A 15,614-nucleotide genomic window follows, 5' to 3' on the forward strand; every position below is an offset into this window, starting at 1 on the left:
GACGTGACGTCTTGCTCTCTGCGGGGCAGACTGCGGGAGATGGCTTCGCTGCAAAAACGGTTTATCCAATCAAATCTAGCCGAGTGTAATTAATCTTATATCAAAAAAAAAAAAATCTACCTGGTACTGTTTTCAGTATAAAGACACTTACCTAGTGCTTTCTCATCAAATCATTTGACTTCATTTAAAAAGCATTACCAAATCCATGTGTTGATCTTCATATAAGATCAATAACACTTGGTTAGATTTCATTTTTTTGCAGTGTTTTTAGGGTCTTTTCCATAGGGCTCTGGTGTCCATCTGGTTTCGTGTCCCAGAACAGGGCCAGGTCCTTCGATAGCTCAGTTGGTAGAGCGGAGGACTGTAGGTGAACAACCGGCCATCCTTAGGTTCCGGGTTCGACTCCGGCTCGAAGGAAGCGATGCTTTTTGGTGATCTCTTTGTCTGCGACAAGACCAAGGCCTGGCAAAAGCCGCATTCCCTGACCGGGAATCGAACCCGGGCCGCGGCGGTGAGAGCGCCGAATCCTAACCACTAGACCACCAGGGAGACATGCTGTTTGCCTTTGGCACGAGTGGACGTGACGTCTTGCTCTCTGCGGGGCAGACTGCGGGAGATGGCTTCGCTGCAAAAACGGTTTATCCAATCAAATCTAGCCGAGTGTCATTAATCTTATATCAAAAAAAAAAAAATCTACCTGGTACTGTTTTCAGTATAAAGACACTTACCTAGTGCTTTCTCATCAAATCATTTGACTTCATTTAAAAAGCATTACCAAATCCATGTGTTGATCTTCATATAAGATCAATAACACTTGGTTAGATTTCATTTTTTTCCAGTGTTTTTAGGGTCTTTTCCATAGGGATCTGGTGTCATTCTGGTTTCGTGTCCCAGAACAGAGCCAGGTCCTTCGATAGCTCAGTTGGTAGAGCGGAGGACTGTAGGTGAACAACCGGCCATCCTTAGGTCGCTGGTTCGACTCCGGCTCGAAGGAAGCGATGCTTTTTGGTGATATCTTTGTCTGCGACAAGACCAAGGCCTGGCAAAAGCCGCATTCCCTGAGCGGGAATCGAACACGGGCCGCGGCGGTGAGAGCGCCGAATCCTAACCACTAGACCACCAGGGAGACATGCTGTTTGCCTTTGGCACGAGTGGACGTGACGTCTTGCTCTCTGCGGGGCAGACTGCGGGAGATGGCTTCGCTGCAAAAACGGTTTATCCAATCAAATCTAGACGAGTGTCATTAATCTTATATCAAAAAAAAAAAAATCTACCTGGTACTGTTTTCAGTATAAAGACACTTACCTAGTGCTTTCTCACCAAATCATTTGACTTCATTTAAAAAGCATTACCAAATCCATGTGTTGATCTTCATATAAGATCAATAACACTTGGTTAGATTTCATTCTTTTGCAGTGTTTTTAGGGTCTTTTCCATAGGGCTCTGGTGTCCATCTGGTTTCGTGTCCCAGAACAGAGCCAGGTCCTTCGATAGCTCAGTTGGTAGAGCGGAGGACTGTAGGTGAACAACCGGCCATCCTTAGGTCGCTGGTTCGACTCCGGCTCGAAGGAAGCGATGCTTTTTGGTGATCTCTTTGTCTGCGACAAGACCAAGGCCTGGCAAAAGCCGCATTCCCTGACCGGGAATCGAACCCGGGCCGCGGCGGTGAGAGCGCCGAATCCTAACCACTAGACCACCAGGGAGACATGCTGTTTGCCTTTGGCACGAGTGGACGTGACGTCTTGCTCTCTGCGGGGCAGACTGCGGGAGATGGCTTCGCTGCAAAAACGGTTTATCCAATCAAATCTAGCCGAGTGTAATTAATCTTATATCAAAAAAAAAAAAATCTACCTGGTACTGTTTTCAGTATAAAGACACTTACCTAGTGCTTTCTCATCAAATCATTTGACTTCATTTAAAAAGCATTACCAAATCCATGTGTTGATCTTCATATAAGATCAATAACACTTGGTTAGATTTCATTTTTTTGCAGTGTTTTTAGGGTCTTTTCCATAGGGCTCTGGTGTCCATCTGGTTTCGTGTCCCAGAACAGGGCCAGGTCCTTCGATAGCTCAGTTGGTAGAGCGGAGGACTGTAGGTGAACAACCGGCCATCCTTAGGTTCCGGGTTCGACTCCGGCTCGAAGGAAGCGATGCTTTTTGGTGATCTCTTTGTCTGCGACAAGACCAAGGCCTGGCAAAAGCCGCATTCCCTGACCGGGAATCGAACCCGGGCCGCGGCGGTGAGAGCGCCGAATCCTAACCACTAGACCACCAGGGAGACATGCTGTTTGCCTTTGGCACGAGTGGACGTGACGTCTTGCTCTCTGCGGGGCAGACTGCGGGAGATGGCTTCGCTGCAAAAACGGTTTATCCAATCAAATCTAGCCGAGTGTCATTAATCTTATATCAAAAAAAAAAAAATCTACCTGGTACTGTTTTCAGTATAAAGACACTTACCTAGTGCTTTCTCATCAAATCATTTGACTTCATTTAAAAAGCATTACCAAATCCATGTGTTGATCTTCATATAAGATCAATAACACTTGGTTAGATTTCATTTTTTTCCAGTGTTTTTAGGGTCTTTTCCATAGGGATCTGGTGTCATTCTGGTTTCGTGTCCCAGAACAGAGCCAGGTCCTTCGATAGCTCAGTTGGTAGAGCGGAGGACTGTAGGTGAACAACCGGCCATCCTTAGGTCGCTGGTTCGACTCCGGCTCGAAGGAAGCGATGCTTTTTGGTGATATCTTTGTCTGCGACAAGACCAAGGCCTGGCAAAAGCCGCATTCCCTGAGCGGGAATCGAACACGGGCCGCGGCGGTGAGAGCGCCGAATCCTAACCACTAGACCACCAGGGAGACATGCTGTTTGCCTTTGGCACGAGTGGACGTGACGTCTTGCTCTCTGCGGGGCAGACTGCGGGAGATGGCTTCGCTGCAAAAACGGTTTATCCAATCAAATCTAGACGAGTGTCATTAATCTTATATCAAAAAAAAAAAAATTTACCTGGTACTGTTTTCAGTATAAAGACACTTACCTAGTGCTTTCTCATCAAATCATTTGACTTCATTTAAAAAGCATTACCAAATCCATGTGTTGATCTTCATATAAGATCAATAACACTTGGTTAGATGTCATTTTTTTGCAGTGTTTTTAGGGTCTTTTCCATAGGGCTCTGGTGTCCATCTGGTTTCGTGTCCCAGAACAGAGCCAGGTCCTTCGATAGCTCAGTTGGTAGAGCGGAGGACTGTAGGTGAACAACCGGCCATCCTTAGGTCGCTGGTTCGACTCCGGCTCGAAGGAAGCGATGCTTTTTGGTGATCTCTTTGTCTGCGACAAGACCAAGGCCTGGCAAAAGCCGCATTCCCTGACCGGGAATCGAACCCGGGCCGCGGCGGTGAGAGCGCCGAATCCTAACCACTAGACCACCAGGGAAACATGCTGTTTGCCTTTGGCACGAGTGGACGTGACGTCTTGCTCTCTGCGGGGCAGACTGCGGGAGATGGCTTCGCTGCAAAAACGGTTTATCCAATCAAATCTAGCCGAGTGTCATTAATCTTATATCAAAAAAAAAAAAATCTACCTGGTACTGTTTTCAGTATAAAGACACTTACCTAGTGCTTTCTCATCAAATCATTTGACTTCATTTAAAAAGCATTACCAAATCCATGTGTTGATCTTCATATAAGATCAATAACACTTGGTTAGATTTCATTTTTTTGCAGTGTTTTTAGGGTCTTTTCCATAGGGCTCTGATGTCCATCTGGTTTCGTGTCCCAGAACAGGGCCAGGTCCTTCGATAGCTCAGTTGGTAGAGCGGAGGACTGTAGGTGAACAACCGGCCATCCTTAGGTCGCGGGTTCGACTCCGGCTCGAAGGAAGCGATGCTTTTTGGTGATATCTTTGTCTGCGACAAGACCAAGGCCTGGCAAAAGCCGCATTCCCTGACCGGGAATCGAACCCGGACCGCGGCGGTGAGAGCGCCGAATCCTAACCACTAGACCACCAGGGAGACATGCTGTTTGCCTTTGGCACGAGTGGACGTGACGTCTTGCTCTCTGCGGGGCAGACTGCGGGAGATGGCTTCGCTGCAAAAACGGTTTATCCAATCAAATCTAGCCGAGTGTCATTAATCTTATATCAAAAAAAAAAAATCTACCTGGTACTGTTTTCAGTATAAAGACACTTACCTAGTGCTTTCTCACCAAATCATTTGACTTCATTTAAAAAGCATTACCAAATCCATGTGTTGATCTTCATATAAGATCAATAACACTTGGTTAGATTTCATTCTTTTGCAGTGTTTTTAGGGTCTTTTCCATAGGGCTCTGGTGTCCATCTGGTTTCGTGTCCCAGAACAGAGCCAGGTCCTTCGATAGCTCAGTTGGTAGAGCGGAGGACTGTAGGTGAACAACCGGCCATCCTTAGGTCGCTGGTTCGACTCCGGCTCGAAGGAAGCGATGCTTTTTGGTGATCTCTTTGTCTGCGACAAGACCAAGGCCTGGCAAAAGCCGCATTCCCTGACCGGGAATCGAACCCGGGCCGCGGCGGTGAGAGCGCCGAATCCTAACCACTAGACCACCAGGGAGACATGCTGTTTGCCTTTGGCACGAGTGGACGTGACGTCTTGCTCTCTGCGGGGCAGACTGCGGGAGATGGCTTCGCTGCAAAAACGGTTTATCCAATCAAATCTAGCCGAGTGTCATTAATCTTATATCAAAAAAAAAAAAATCTACCTGGTACTGTTTTCAGTATAAAGACACTTACCTAGTGCTTTCTCATCAAATCATTTGACTTCATTTAAAAAGCATTACCAAATCCATGTGTTGATCTTCATATAAGATCAATAACACTTGGTTAGATTTCATTTTTTTCCAGTGTTTTTAGGGTCTTTTCCATAGGGCTCTGGTGTCCATCTGGTTTCGTGTCCCAGAACAGAGCCAGGTCCTTCGATAGCTCAGTTGGTAGAGCGGAGGACTGTAGGTGAACAACCGGCCATCCTTAGGTCGCTGGTTCGACTCCGGCTCGAAGGAAGCGATGCTTTTTGGTGATCTCTTTGTCTGCGACAAGACCAAGGCCTGGCAAAAGCCGCATTCCCTGACCGGGAATCGAACCCGGGCCGCGGCGGTGAGAGCGCCGAATCCTAACCACTAGACCACCAGGGAGACATGCTGTTTGCCTTTGGCACGAGTGGACGTGACGTCTTGCTCTCTGCGGGGCAGACTGCGGGAGATGGCTTCGCTGCAAAAACGGTTTATCCAATCAAATCTAGCCGAGTGTCATTAATCTTATATCAAAAAAAAAAAATCTACCTGGTACTGTTTTCAGTATAAAGACACTTACCTAGTGCTTTCTCACCAAATCATTTGACTTCATTTAAAAAGCATTACCAAATCCATGTGTTGATCTTCATATAAGATCAATAACACTTGGTTAGATTTCATTTTTTTGCAGTGTTTTTAGGGTCTTTTCCATAGGGCTCTGGTGTCCATCTGGTTTCGTGTCCCAGAACAGAGCCAGGTCCTTCGATAGCTCAGTTGGTAGAGCGGAGGACTGTAGGTGAACAACCGGCCATCCTTAGGTTGCTGGTTCGACTCCGGCTCGAAGGAAGCGATGCTTTTTGGTGATCTCTTTGTCTGCGACAAGACCAAGGCCTGGCAAAAGCCGCATTCCCTGACCGGGAATCGAACCCGGGCCGCGGCGGTGAGAGCGCCGAATCCTAACCACTAGACCACCAGGGAGACATGCTGTTTGCCTTTGGCACGAGTGGACGTGACGTCTTGCTCTCTGCGGGGCAGACTGCGGGAGATGGCTTCGCTGCAAAAACGGTTTATCCAATCAAATCTAGCCGAGTGTCATTAATCTTATATCAAAAAAAAAAAAATCTACCTGGTACTGTTTTCAGTATAAAGACACTTACCTAGTGCTTTCTCACCAAATCATTTGACTTCATTTAAAAAGCATTACCAAATCCATGTGTTGATCTTCATATAAGATCAATAACACTTGGTTAGATTTCATTTTTTTGCAGTGTTTTTAGGGTCTTTTCCATAGGGCTCTGGTGTCCATCTGGTTTCGTGTCCCAGAACAGAGCCAGGTCCTTCGATAGCTCAGTTGGTAGAGCGGAGGACTGTAGGTGAACAACCGGCCATCCTTAGGTCGCTGGTTCGACTCCGGCTCGAAGGAAGCGATGCTTTTTGGTGATCTCTTTGTCTGCGACAAGACCAAGGCCTGGCAAAAGCCGCATTCCCTGACCGGGAATCGAACCCGGGCCGCGGCGGTGAGAGCGCCGAATCCTAACCACTAGACCACCAGGGAGACATGCTGTTTGCCTTTGGCACGAGTGGACGTGACGTCTTGCTCTCTGCGGGGCAGACTGCGGGAGATGGCTTCGCTGCAAAAACGGTTTATCCAATCAAATCTAGCCGAGTGTCATTAATCTTATATCAAAAAAAAAAAAATCTACCTGGTACTGTTTTCAGTATAAAGACACTTACCTAGTGCTTTCTCATCAAATCATTTGACTTCATTTAAAAAGCATTACCAAATCCATGTGTTGATCTTCATATAAGATCAATAACACTTGGTTAGATTTCATTTTTTTCCAGTGTTTTTAGGGTCTTTTCCATAGGGCTCTGGTGTCCATCTGGTTTCGTGTCCCAGAACAGAGCCAGGTCCTTCGATAGCTCAGTTGGTAGAGCGGAGGACTGTAGGTGAACAACCGGCCATCCTTAGGTCGCTGGTTCGACTCCGGCTCGAAGGAAGCGATGCTTTTTGGTGATATCTTTGTCTGCGACAAGACCAAGGCCTGGCAAAAGCCGCATTCCCTGACCGGGAATCGAACCCGGGCCGCGGCGGTGAGAGCGCCGAATCCTAACCACTAGACCACCAGGGAGACATGCTGTTTGCCTTTGGCACGAGTGGACGTGACGTCTTGCTCTCTGCGGGGCAGACTGCGGGAGATGGCTTCGCTGCAAAAACGGTTTATCCAATCAAATCTAGCCGAGTGTCATTAATCTTATATCAAAAAAAAAAAAATCTACCTGGTACTGTTTTCAGTATAAAGACACTTACCTAGTGCTTTCTCATCAAATCATTTGACTTCATTTAAAAAGCATTACCAAATCCATGTGTTGATCTTCATATAAGATCAATAACACTTGGTTAGATTTCATTTTTTTGCAGTGTTTTTAGGGTCTTTTCCATAGGGCTCTGGTGTCCATCTGGTTTCGTGGCCCAGAACAGAGCCAGGTCCTTCAATAGCTCAGTTGGTAGAGCGGAGGACTGTAGGTGAACAACCGGCCATCCTTATGTCGCTGGTTCGACTCCGGCTCGAAGGAAGCGATGCTTTTTGGTGATCTCTTTGTCTGCGCCAAGACCAAGGCCTGGCAAAAGCCGCATTCCCTGACCGGGAATCGAACCCGGGCCGCGGCGGTGAGAGCGCCGAATCCTAACCACTAGACCACCAGGGAGACATGCTGTTTGCCTTTGGCACGAGTGGACGTGACGTCTTGCTCTCTGCGGGGCAGACTGCGGGAGATGGCTTCGCTGCAAAAACGGTTTATCCAATCAAATCTAGCCGAGTGTCATTAATCTTATATCAAAAAAAAAAAAATCTACCTGGTACTGTTTTCAGTATAAAGACACTTACCTAGTGCTTTCTCATCAAATCATTTGACTTCATTTAAAAAGCATTACCAAATCCATGTGTTGATCTTCATATAAGATCAATAACACTTGGTTAGATTTCATTTTTTTGCAGTGTTTTTAGGGTCTTTTCCATAGGGCTCTGGTGTCCATCTGGTTTCGTGTCCCAGAACAGAGCCAGGTCCTTCGATAGCTCAGTTGGTAGAGCGGAGGACTGTAGGTGAACAACCGGCCATCCTTAGGTCGCTGGTTCGACTCCGGCTCGAAGGAAGCGATGCTTTTTGGTGATCTCTTTGTCTGCGACAAGACCAAGGCCTGGCAAAAGCCGCATTCCCTGACCGGGAATCGAACCCGGGCCGCGGCGGTGAGAGCGCCGAATCCTAACCACTAGACCACCAGGGAGACATGCTGTTTGCCTTTGGCACGAGTGGACGTGACGTCTTGCTCTCTGCGGGGCAGACTGCAGGAGATGGCTTCGCTGCAAAAACGGTTTATCCAATCAAATCTAGCCGAGTGTCATTAATTTTATATAAAAAAAAAAAAATCTACCTGGTACTGTTTTCAGTATAAAGACACTTACCTAGTGCTTTCTCACCAAATCATTTGACTTCATTTAAAAAGCATTACCAAATCCATGTGTTGATCTTCATATAAGATCAATAACACTTGGTTAGATTTCATTTTTTTGCAGTGTTTTTAGGGTCTTTTCCATAGGGCTCTGGTGTCCATCTGGTTTCGTGTCCCAGAACAGAGCCAGGTCCTTCGATAGCTCAGTTGGTAGAGCGGAGGACTGTAGGTGAACAACCGGCCATCCTTAGGTCGCTGGTTCGACTCCGGCTCGAAGGAAGCGATGCTTTTTGGTGATCTCTTTGTCTGCGACAAGACCAAGGCCTGGCAAAAGCCGCATTACCTGACCGGGAATCGAACCCGGGCCGCGGCGGTGAGAGCGCCGAATCCTAACCACTAGACCACCAGGGAGACATGCTGTTTGCCTTTGGCACGAGTGGACGTGACGTCTTGCTCTCTGCGGGGCAGACTGCGGGAGATGGCTTCGCTGCAAAAACGGTTTATCCAATCAAATCTAGCCGAGTGTCATTAATCTTATATCAAAAAAAAAAAAATCTACCTGGTACTGTTTTCAGTATAAAGACACTTACCTAGTGCTTTCTCATCAAATCATTTGACTTCATTTAAAAAGCATTACCAAATCCATGTGTTGATCTTCATATAAGATCAATAACACTTGGTTAGATTTCATTTTTTTGCAGTGTTTTTAGGGTCTTTTCCATAGGGCTCTGGTGTCCATCTGGTTTCGTGTCCCAGAACAGAGCCAGGTCCTTCGATAGCTCAGTTGGTAGAGCGGAGGACTGTAGGTGAACAACCGACCATCCTTAGGTCGCTGGTTCGACTCCGGCTCGAAGGAAGCGATGCTTTTTGGTGATCTCTTTGTCTGCGACAAGACCAAGGCCTGGCAAAAGCCGCATTCCCTGACCGGGAATCGAACCCGGGCCGCGGCGGTGAGAGCGCCGAATCCTAACCACTAGACCACCAGGGAGACATGCTGTTTGCCTTTGGCACGAGTGGACGTGACGTCTTGCTCTCTGCGGGGCAGACTGCGGGAGATGGCTTCGCTGCAAAAACGGTTTATCCAATCAAATCTAGCCGAGTGTCATTAATCTTATATCAAAAAAAAAAAATCTACCTGGTACTGTTTTCAGTATAAAGACACTTACCTAGTGCTTTCTCACCAAATCATTTGACTTCATTTAAAAAGCATTACCAAATCCATGTGTTGATCTTCATATAAGATCAATAACACTTGGTTAGATTTCATTTTTTTGCAGTGTTTTTAGGGTCTTTTCCATAGGGCTCTGGTGTCCATCTGGTTTCGTGTCCCAGAACAGAGCCAGGTCCTTCGATAGCTCAGTTGGTAGAGCGGAGGACTGTAGGTGAACAACCGGCCATCCTTAGGTCGCTGGTTCGACTCCGGCTCGAAGGAAGCGATGCTTTTTGGTGATCTCTTTGTCTGCGACAAGACCAAGGCCTGGCAAAAGCCGCATTCCCTGACCGGGAATCGAACCCGGGCCGCGGCGGTGAGAGCGCCGAATCCTAACCACTAGACCACCAGGGAGACATGCTGTTTGCCTTTGGCACGAGTGGACGTGACGTCTTGCTCTCTGCGGGGCAGACTGCGGGAGATGGCTTCGCTGCAAAAACGGTTTATCCAATCAAATCTAGCCGAGTGTCATTAATCTTATATCAAAAAAAAAAAAATCTACCTGGTACTGTTTTCAGTATAAAGACACTTACCTAGTGCTTTCTCATCAAATCATTTGACTTCATTTAAAAAGCATTACCAAATCCATGTGTTGATCTTCATATAAGATCAATAACACTTGGTTAGATTTCATTTTTTTGCAGTGTTTTTAGGGTCTTTTCCATAGGGCTCTGGTGTCCATCTGGTTTCGTGTCCCAGAACAGGGCCAGGTCCTTCGATAGCTCAGTTGGTAGAGCGGAGGACTGTAGGTGAACAACCGGCCATCCTTAGGTCGCGGGTTCGACTCCGGCTCGAAGGAAGCGATGCTTTTTGGTGATATCTTTGTCTGCGACAAGACCAAGGCCTGGCAAAAGCCGCATTCCCTGACCGGGAATCGAACCCGGGCCGCGGCGGTGAGAGCGCCGAATCCTAACCACTAGACCACCAGGGAGACATGCTGTTTGCCTTTGGCACGAGTGGACGTGACGTCTTGCTCTCTGCGGGGCAGACTGCGGGAGATGGCTTCGCTGCAAAAACGGTTTATCCAATCAAATCTAGCCGAGTGTCATTAATCTTATATCAAAAAAAAAAAATCTACCTGGTACTGTTTTCAGTATAAAGACACTTACCTAGTGCTTTCTCACCAAATCATTTGACTTCATTTAAAAAGCATTACCAAATCCATGTGTTGATCTTCATATAAGATCAATAACACTTGGTTAGATTTCATTTTTTTGCAGTGTTTTTAGGGTCTTTTCCATAGGGCTCTGGTGTCCATCTGGTTTCGTGTCCCAGAACAGAGCCAGGTCCTTCGATAGCTCAGTTGGTAGAGCGGAGGACTGTAGGTGAACAACCGGCCATCCTTAGGTCGCTGGTTCGACTCCGGCTCGAAGGAAGCGATGCTTTTTGGTGATCTCTTTGTCTGCGACAAGACCAAGGCCTGGCAAAAGCCGCATTCCCTGACCGGGAATCGAACCCGGGCCGCGGCGGTGAGAGCGCCGAATCCTAACCACTAGACCACCAGGGAGACATGCTGTTTGCCTTTGGCACGAGTGGACGTGACGTCTTGCTCTCTGCGGGGCAGACTGCGGGAGATGGCTTCGCTGCAAAAACGGTTTATCCAATCAAATCTAGCCGAGTGTCATTAATCTTATATCAAAAAAAAAAAAATCTACCTGGTACTGTTTTCAGTATAAAGACACTTACCTAGTGCTTTCTCATCAAATCATTTGACTTCATTTAAAAAGCATTACCAAATCCATGTGTTGATCTTCATATAAGATCAATAACACTTGGTTAGATTTCATTTTTTTGCAGTGTTTTTAGGGTCTTTTCCATAGGGCTCTGGTGTCCATCTGGTTTCGTGTCCCAGAACAGAGCCAGGTCCTTCGATAGCTCAGTTGGTAGAGCGGAGGACTGTAGGTGAACAACCGGCCATCCTTAGGTCGCGGGTTCGACTCCGGCTCGAAGGAAGCGATGCTTTTTGGTGATCTCTTTGTCTGCGACAAGACCAAGGCCTGGCAAAAGCCGCATTCCCTGACCGGGAATCGAACCCGGGCCGCGGCGGTGAGAGTGCCGAATCCTAACCACTAGACCACCAGGGAGACATGCTGTTTGCCTTTGGCACGAGTGGACGTGACGTCTTGCTCTCTGCGGGGCAGACTGCGGGAGATGGCTTCGCTGCAAAAACGGTTTATCCAATCAAATCTAGCCGAGTGTCATTAATCTTATATCAAAAAAAAAAAAATCTACCTGGTACTGTTTTCAGTATAAAGACACTTACCTAGTGCTTTCTCATCAAATCATTTGACTTCATTTAAAAAGCATTACCAAATCCATGTGTTGATCTTCATATAAGATCAATAACACTTGGTTAGATTTCATTTTTTTGCAGTGTTTTTAGGGTCTTTTCCATAGGGCTCTGGTGTCCATCTGGTTTCGTGTCCCAGAACAGAGCCAGGTCCTTCGATAGCTCAGTTGGTAGAGTGGAGGACTGTAGGTGAACAACCGGCCATCCTTAGGTCGCTGGTTCGACTCCGGCTCGAAGGAAGCGATGCTTTTTGGTGATCTCTTTGTCTGCGACAAGACCAAGGCCTGGCAAAAGCCGCATTCCCTGAGCGGGAATCGAACCCGGGCCGCGGCGGTGAGAGCGCCGAATCCTAACCACTAGACCACCAGGGAGACATGCTGTTTGCCTTTGGCACGAGTGGACGTGACGTCTTGCTCTCTGCGGGGCAGACTGCGGGAGATGGCTTCGCTGCAAAAACGGTTTATCCAATCAAATCTAGCCGAGTGTCATTAATCTTATATCAAAAAAAAAAAAATCTACCTGGTACTGTTTTCAGTATAAAGACACTTACCTAGTGCTTTCTCATCAAATCATTTGACTTCATTTAAAAAGCATTACCAAATCCATGTGTTGATCTTCATATAAGATCAATAACACTTGGTTAGATTTCATTTTTTTGCAGTGTTTTTAGGGTCTTTTCCATAGGGCTCTGGTGTCCATCTGGTTTCGTGTCCCAGAACAGGGCCAGGTCCTTCGATAGCTCAGTTGGTAGAGCGGAGGACTGTAGGTGAACAACCGGCCATCCTTAGGTCGCGGGTTCGACTCCGGCTCGAAGGAAGCGATGCTTTTTGGTGATATCTTTGTCTGCGACAAGACCAAGGCCTGGCAAAAGCCGCATTCCCTGACCGGGAATCGAACCCGGGCCGCGGCGGTGAGAGCGCCGAATCCTAACCACTAGACCACCAGGGAGACATGCTGTTTGCCTTTGGCACGAGTGGACGTGACGTCTTGCTCTCTGCGGGGCAGACTGCGGGAGATGGCTTCGCTGCAAAAACGGTTTATCCAATCAAATCTAGCCGAGTGTCATTAATCTTATATCAAAAAAAAAAAATCTACCTGGTACTGTTTTCAGTATAAAGACACTTACCTAGTGCTTTCTCACCAAATCATTTGACTTCATTTAAAAAGCATTACCAAATCCATGTGTTGATCTTCATATAAGATCAATAACACTTGGTTAGATTTCATTTTTTTGCAGTGTTTTTAGGGTCTTTTCCATAGGGCTCTGGTGTCCATCTGGTTTCGTGTCCCAGAACAGAGCCAGGTCCTTCGATAGCTCAGTTGGTAGAGCGGAGGACTGTAGGTGAACAACCGGCCATCCTTAGGTCGCTGGTTCGACTCCGGCTCGAAGGAAGCGATGCTTTTTGGTGATCTCTTTGTCTGCGACAAGACCAAGGCCTGGCAAAAGCCGCATTCCCTGACCGGGAATCGAACCCGGGCCGCGGCGGTGAGAGCGCCGAATCCTAACCACTAGACCACCAGGGAGACATGCTGTTTGCCTTTGGCACGAGTGGACGTGACGTCTTGCTCTCTGCGGGGCAGACTGCGGGAGATGGCTTCGCTGCAAAAACGGTTTATCCAATCAAATCTAGCCGAGTGTCATTAATCTTATATCAAAAAAAAAAAAATCTACCTGGTACTGTTTTCAGTATAAAGACACTTACCTAGTGCTTTCTCATCAAATCATTTGACTTCATTTAAAAAGCATTACCAAATCCATGTGTTGATCTTCATATAAGATCAATAACACTTGGTTAGATTTCATTTTTTTGCAGTGTTTTTAGGGTCTTTTCCATAGGGCTCTGGTGTCCATCTGGTTTCGTGTCCCAGAACAGAGCCAGGTCCTTCGATAGCTCAGTTGGTAGAGCGGAGGACTGTAGGTGAACAACCGGCCATCCTTAGGTCGCGGGTTCGACTCCGGCTCGAAGGAAGCGATGCTTTTTGGTGATCTCTTTGTCTGCGACAAGACCAAGGCCTGGCAAAAGCCGCATTCCCTGACCGGGAATCGAACCCGGGCCGCGGCGGTGAGAGCGCCGAATCCTAACCACTAGACCACCAGGGAGACATGCTGTTTGCCTTTGGCACGAGTGGACGTGACGTCTTGCTCTCTGCGGGGCAGACTGCGGGAGATGGCTTCGCTGCAAAAACGGTTTATCCAATCAAATCTAGCCGAGTGTCATTAATCTTATATCAAAAAAAAAAAAATCTACCTGGTACTGTTTTCAGTATAAAGACACTTACCTAGTGCTTTCTCATCAAATCATTTGACTTCATTTAAAAAGCATTACCAAATCCATGTGTTGATCTTCATATAAGATCAATAACACTTGGTTAGATTTCATTTTTTTGCAGTGTTTTTAGGGTCTTTTCCATAGGGCTCTGGTGTCCATCTGGTTTCGTGTCCCAGAACAGAGCCAGGTCCTTCGATAGCTCAGTTGGTAGAGCGGAGGACTGTAGGTGAACAACCGGCCATCCTTAGGTCGCTGGTTTGACTCCGGCTCGAAGGAAGCGATGCTTTTTGGTGATATCTTTGTCTGCGACAAGACCAAGGCCTGGCAAAAGCCGCATTCCCTGACCGGGAATCGAACCCGGGCCGCGGCGGTGAGAGCGCCGAATCCTAACCACTAGACCACCAGGGAGACATGCTGTTTGCCTTTGGCACGAGTGGACGTGACGTCTTGCTCTCTGCGGGGCAGACTGCGGGAGATGGCTTCGCTGCAAAAACGGTTTATCCAATCAAATCTAGCCGAGTGTCATTAATCTTATATCAAAAAAAAAAAAATCTACCTGGTACTGTTTTCAGTATAAAGACACTTACCTAGTGCTTTCTCATCAAATCATTTGACTTCATTTAAAAAGCATTACCAAATCCATGTGTTGATCTTCATATAAGATCAATAACACTTGGTTAGATTTCATTTTTTTGCAGTGTTTTTAGGGTCTTTTCCATAGGGCTCTGGTGTCCATCTGGTTTCGTGTCCCAGAACAGAGCCAGGTCCTTCGATAGCTCAGTTGGTAGAGCGGAGGACTGTAGGTGAACAACCGGCCATCCTTAGGTAGCTGGTTCGACTCCGGCTCGAAGGAAGCGATGCTTTTTGGTGATCTCTTTGTCTGCGACAAGACCAAGGCCTGGCAAAAGCCGCAATCCCTGACCGGGAATCGAACCCGGGCCGCGGCGGTGAGAGCGCCGAATCCTAACCACTAGACCACCAGGGAGACATGCTGTTTGCCTTTGGCACGAGTGGACGTGACGTCTTGCTCTCTGCGGGGCAGACTGCGGGAGATGGCTTCGCTGCAAAAACGGTTTATCCAATCAAATCTAGCCGAGTGTCATTAATCTTATATCAAAAAAAAAAAAATCTACCTGGTACTGTTTTCAGTATAAAGACACTTACCTAGTGCTTTCTCATCAAATCATTTGACTTCATTTAAAAAGCATTACCAAATCCATGTGTTGATCTTCATATAAGATCAATAACACTTGGTTAGATTTCATTTTTTTGCAGTGTTTTTAGGGTCTTTTCCATAGGGCTCTGGTGTCCATCTGGTTTCGTGTCCCAGAAGAGAGCCAGGTCCTTCGATAGCTCAGTTGGTAGAGCGGAGGACTGTAGGTGAACAACCGGCCATCCTTAGGTCGCTGGTTCGACTCCGGCTCGAAGGAAGCGATGCTTTTTGGTGATATCTTTGTCTGCGACAAGACCAAGGCCTGGCAAAAGCCGCATTCCCTGACCGGGAATCGAACCCGGGCCGCGGCGGTGAGAGCGCCGAATCCTAACCACTAGACCACCAGGGAGACATGCTGTTTGCCTTTGGCACGAGTGGACGTGACGTCTTGCTCTCTGCGGGGCAGACTGCGGGAGAT

The 15,614-nt window shown here is 47.3% G+C and overlaps 20 non-coding genes across 20 annotated transcripts; all 20 read right to left on the bottom strand.

Annotated features, from left to right (window-relative positions):
* Window positions 1-477: 477 nt before the first annotated feature.
* On the bottom strand, window positions 478-549 carry trnae-cuc. Its single transcript has one exon. It is a non-coding gene; the product is annotated as a tRNA-Glu (tRNA).
* Window positions 550-1,631: 1,082 nt separating this feature from the next.
* trnae-cuc lies at window positions 1,632-1,703 on the bottom strand. The gene has a single exon. It is a non-coding gene; the product is annotated as a tRNA-Glu (tRNA).
* Window positions 1,704-2,208: 505 nt separating this feature from the next.
* Window positions 2,209-2,280, bottom strand: trnae-cuc. The gene has a single exon. It is a non-coding gene; the product is annotated as a tRNA-Glu (tRNA).
* Window positions 2,281-3,362: 1,082 nt separating this feature from the next.
* Window positions 3,363-3,434, bottom strand: trnae-cuc. The gene has a single exon. It is a non-coding gene; the product is annotated as a tRNA-Glu (tRNA).
* A 1,081-nt stretch (window positions 3,435-4,515) lies between these two features.
* Window positions 4,516-4,587, bottom strand: trnae-cuc. The gene has a single exon. It is a non-coding gene; the product is annotated as a tRNA-Glu (tRNA).
* A 505-nt stretch (window positions 4,588-5,092) lies between these two features.
* Window positions 5,093-5,164, bottom strand: trnae-cuc. Its single transcript has one exon. It is a non-coding gene; the product is annotated as a tRNA-Glu (tRNA).
* A 504-nt stretch (window positions 5,165-5,668) lies between these two features.
* trnae-cuc lies at window positions 5,669-5,740 on the bottom strand. The gene has a single exon. It is a non-coding gene; the product is annotated as a tRNA-Glu (tRNA).
* Window positions 5,741-6,245: 505 nt separating this feature from the next.
* Window positions 6,246-6,317, bottom strand: trnae-cuc. Its single transcript has one exon. It is a non-coding gene; the product is annotated as a tRNA-Glu (tRNA).
* Window positions 6,318-6,822: 505 nt separating this feature from the next.
* trnae-cuc lies at window positions 6,823-6,894 on the bottom strand. The gene has a single exon. It is a non-coding gene; the product is annotated as a tRNA-Glu (tRNA).
* A 505-nt stretch (window positions 6,895-7,399) lies between these two features.
* trnae-cuc lies at window positions 7,400-7,471 on the bottom strand. The gene has a single exon. It is a non-coding gene; the product is annotated as a tRNA-Glu (tRNA).
* Window positions 7,472-7,976: 505 nt separating this feature from the next.
* Window positions 7,977-8,048, bottom strand: trnae-cuc. The gene has a single exon. It is a non-coding gene; the product is annotated as a tRNA-Glu (tRNA).
* Window positions 8,049-9,129: 1,081 nt separating this feature from the next.
* trnae-cuc lies at window positions 9,130-9,201 on the bottom strand. Its single transcript has one exon. It is a non-coding gene; the product is annotated as a tRNA-Glu (tRNA).
* A 504-nt stretch (window positions 9,202-9,705) lies between these two features.
* trnae-cuc lies at window positions 9,706-9,777 on the bottom strand. The gene has a single exon. It is a non-coding gene; the product is annotated as a tRNA-Glu (tRNA).
* Window positions 9,778-10,282: 505 nt separating this feature from the next.
* Window positions 10,283-10,354, bottom strand: trnae-cuc. Its single transcript has one exon. It is a non-coding gene; the product is annotated as a tRNA-Glu (tRNA).
* Window positions 10,355-10,858: 504 nt separating this feature from the next.
* On the bottom strand, window positions 10,859-10,930 carry trnae-cuc. Its single transcript has one exon. It is a non-coding gene; the product is annotated as a tRNA-Glu (tRNA).
* A 1,659-nt stretch (window positions 10,931-12,589) lies between these two features.
* trnae-cuc lies at window positions 12,590-12,661 on the bottom strand. The gene has a single exon. It is a non-coding gene; the product is annotated as a tRNA-Glu (tRNA).
* A 504-nt stretch (window positions 12,662-13,165) lies between these two features.
* On the bottom strand, window positions 13,166-13,237 carry trnae-cuc. Its single transcript has one exon. It is a non-coding gene; the product is annotated as a tRNA-Glu (tRNA).
* A 505-nt stretch (window positions 13,238-13,742) lies between these two features.
* Window positions 13,743-13,814, bottom strand: trnae-cuc. The gene has a single exon. It is a non-coding gene; the product is annotated as a tRNA-Glu (tRNA).
* A 505-nt stretch (window positions 13,815-14,319) lies between these two features.
* Window positions 14,320-14,391, bottom strand: trnae-cuc. Its single transcript has one exon. It is a non-coding gene; the product is annotated as a tRNA-Glu (tRNA).
* Window positions 14,392-15,473: 1,082 nt separating this feature from the next.
* Window positions 15,474-15,545, bottom strand: trnae-cuc. The gene has a single exon. It is a non-coding gene; the product is annotated as a tRNA-Glu (tRNA).
* Window positions 15,546-15,614: the final 69 nt, after the last annotated feature.

This window comes from Alosa sapidissima, chromosome 10 (assembly GCF_018492685.1).
Source record: "Alosa sapidissima isolate fAloSap1 chromosome 10, fAloSap1.pri, whole genome shotgun sequence".
Classification (NCBI taxonomy): domain Eukaryota; kingdom Metazoa; phylum Chordata; class Actinopteri; order Clupeiformes; family Clupeidae; genus Alosa; species Alosa sapidissima.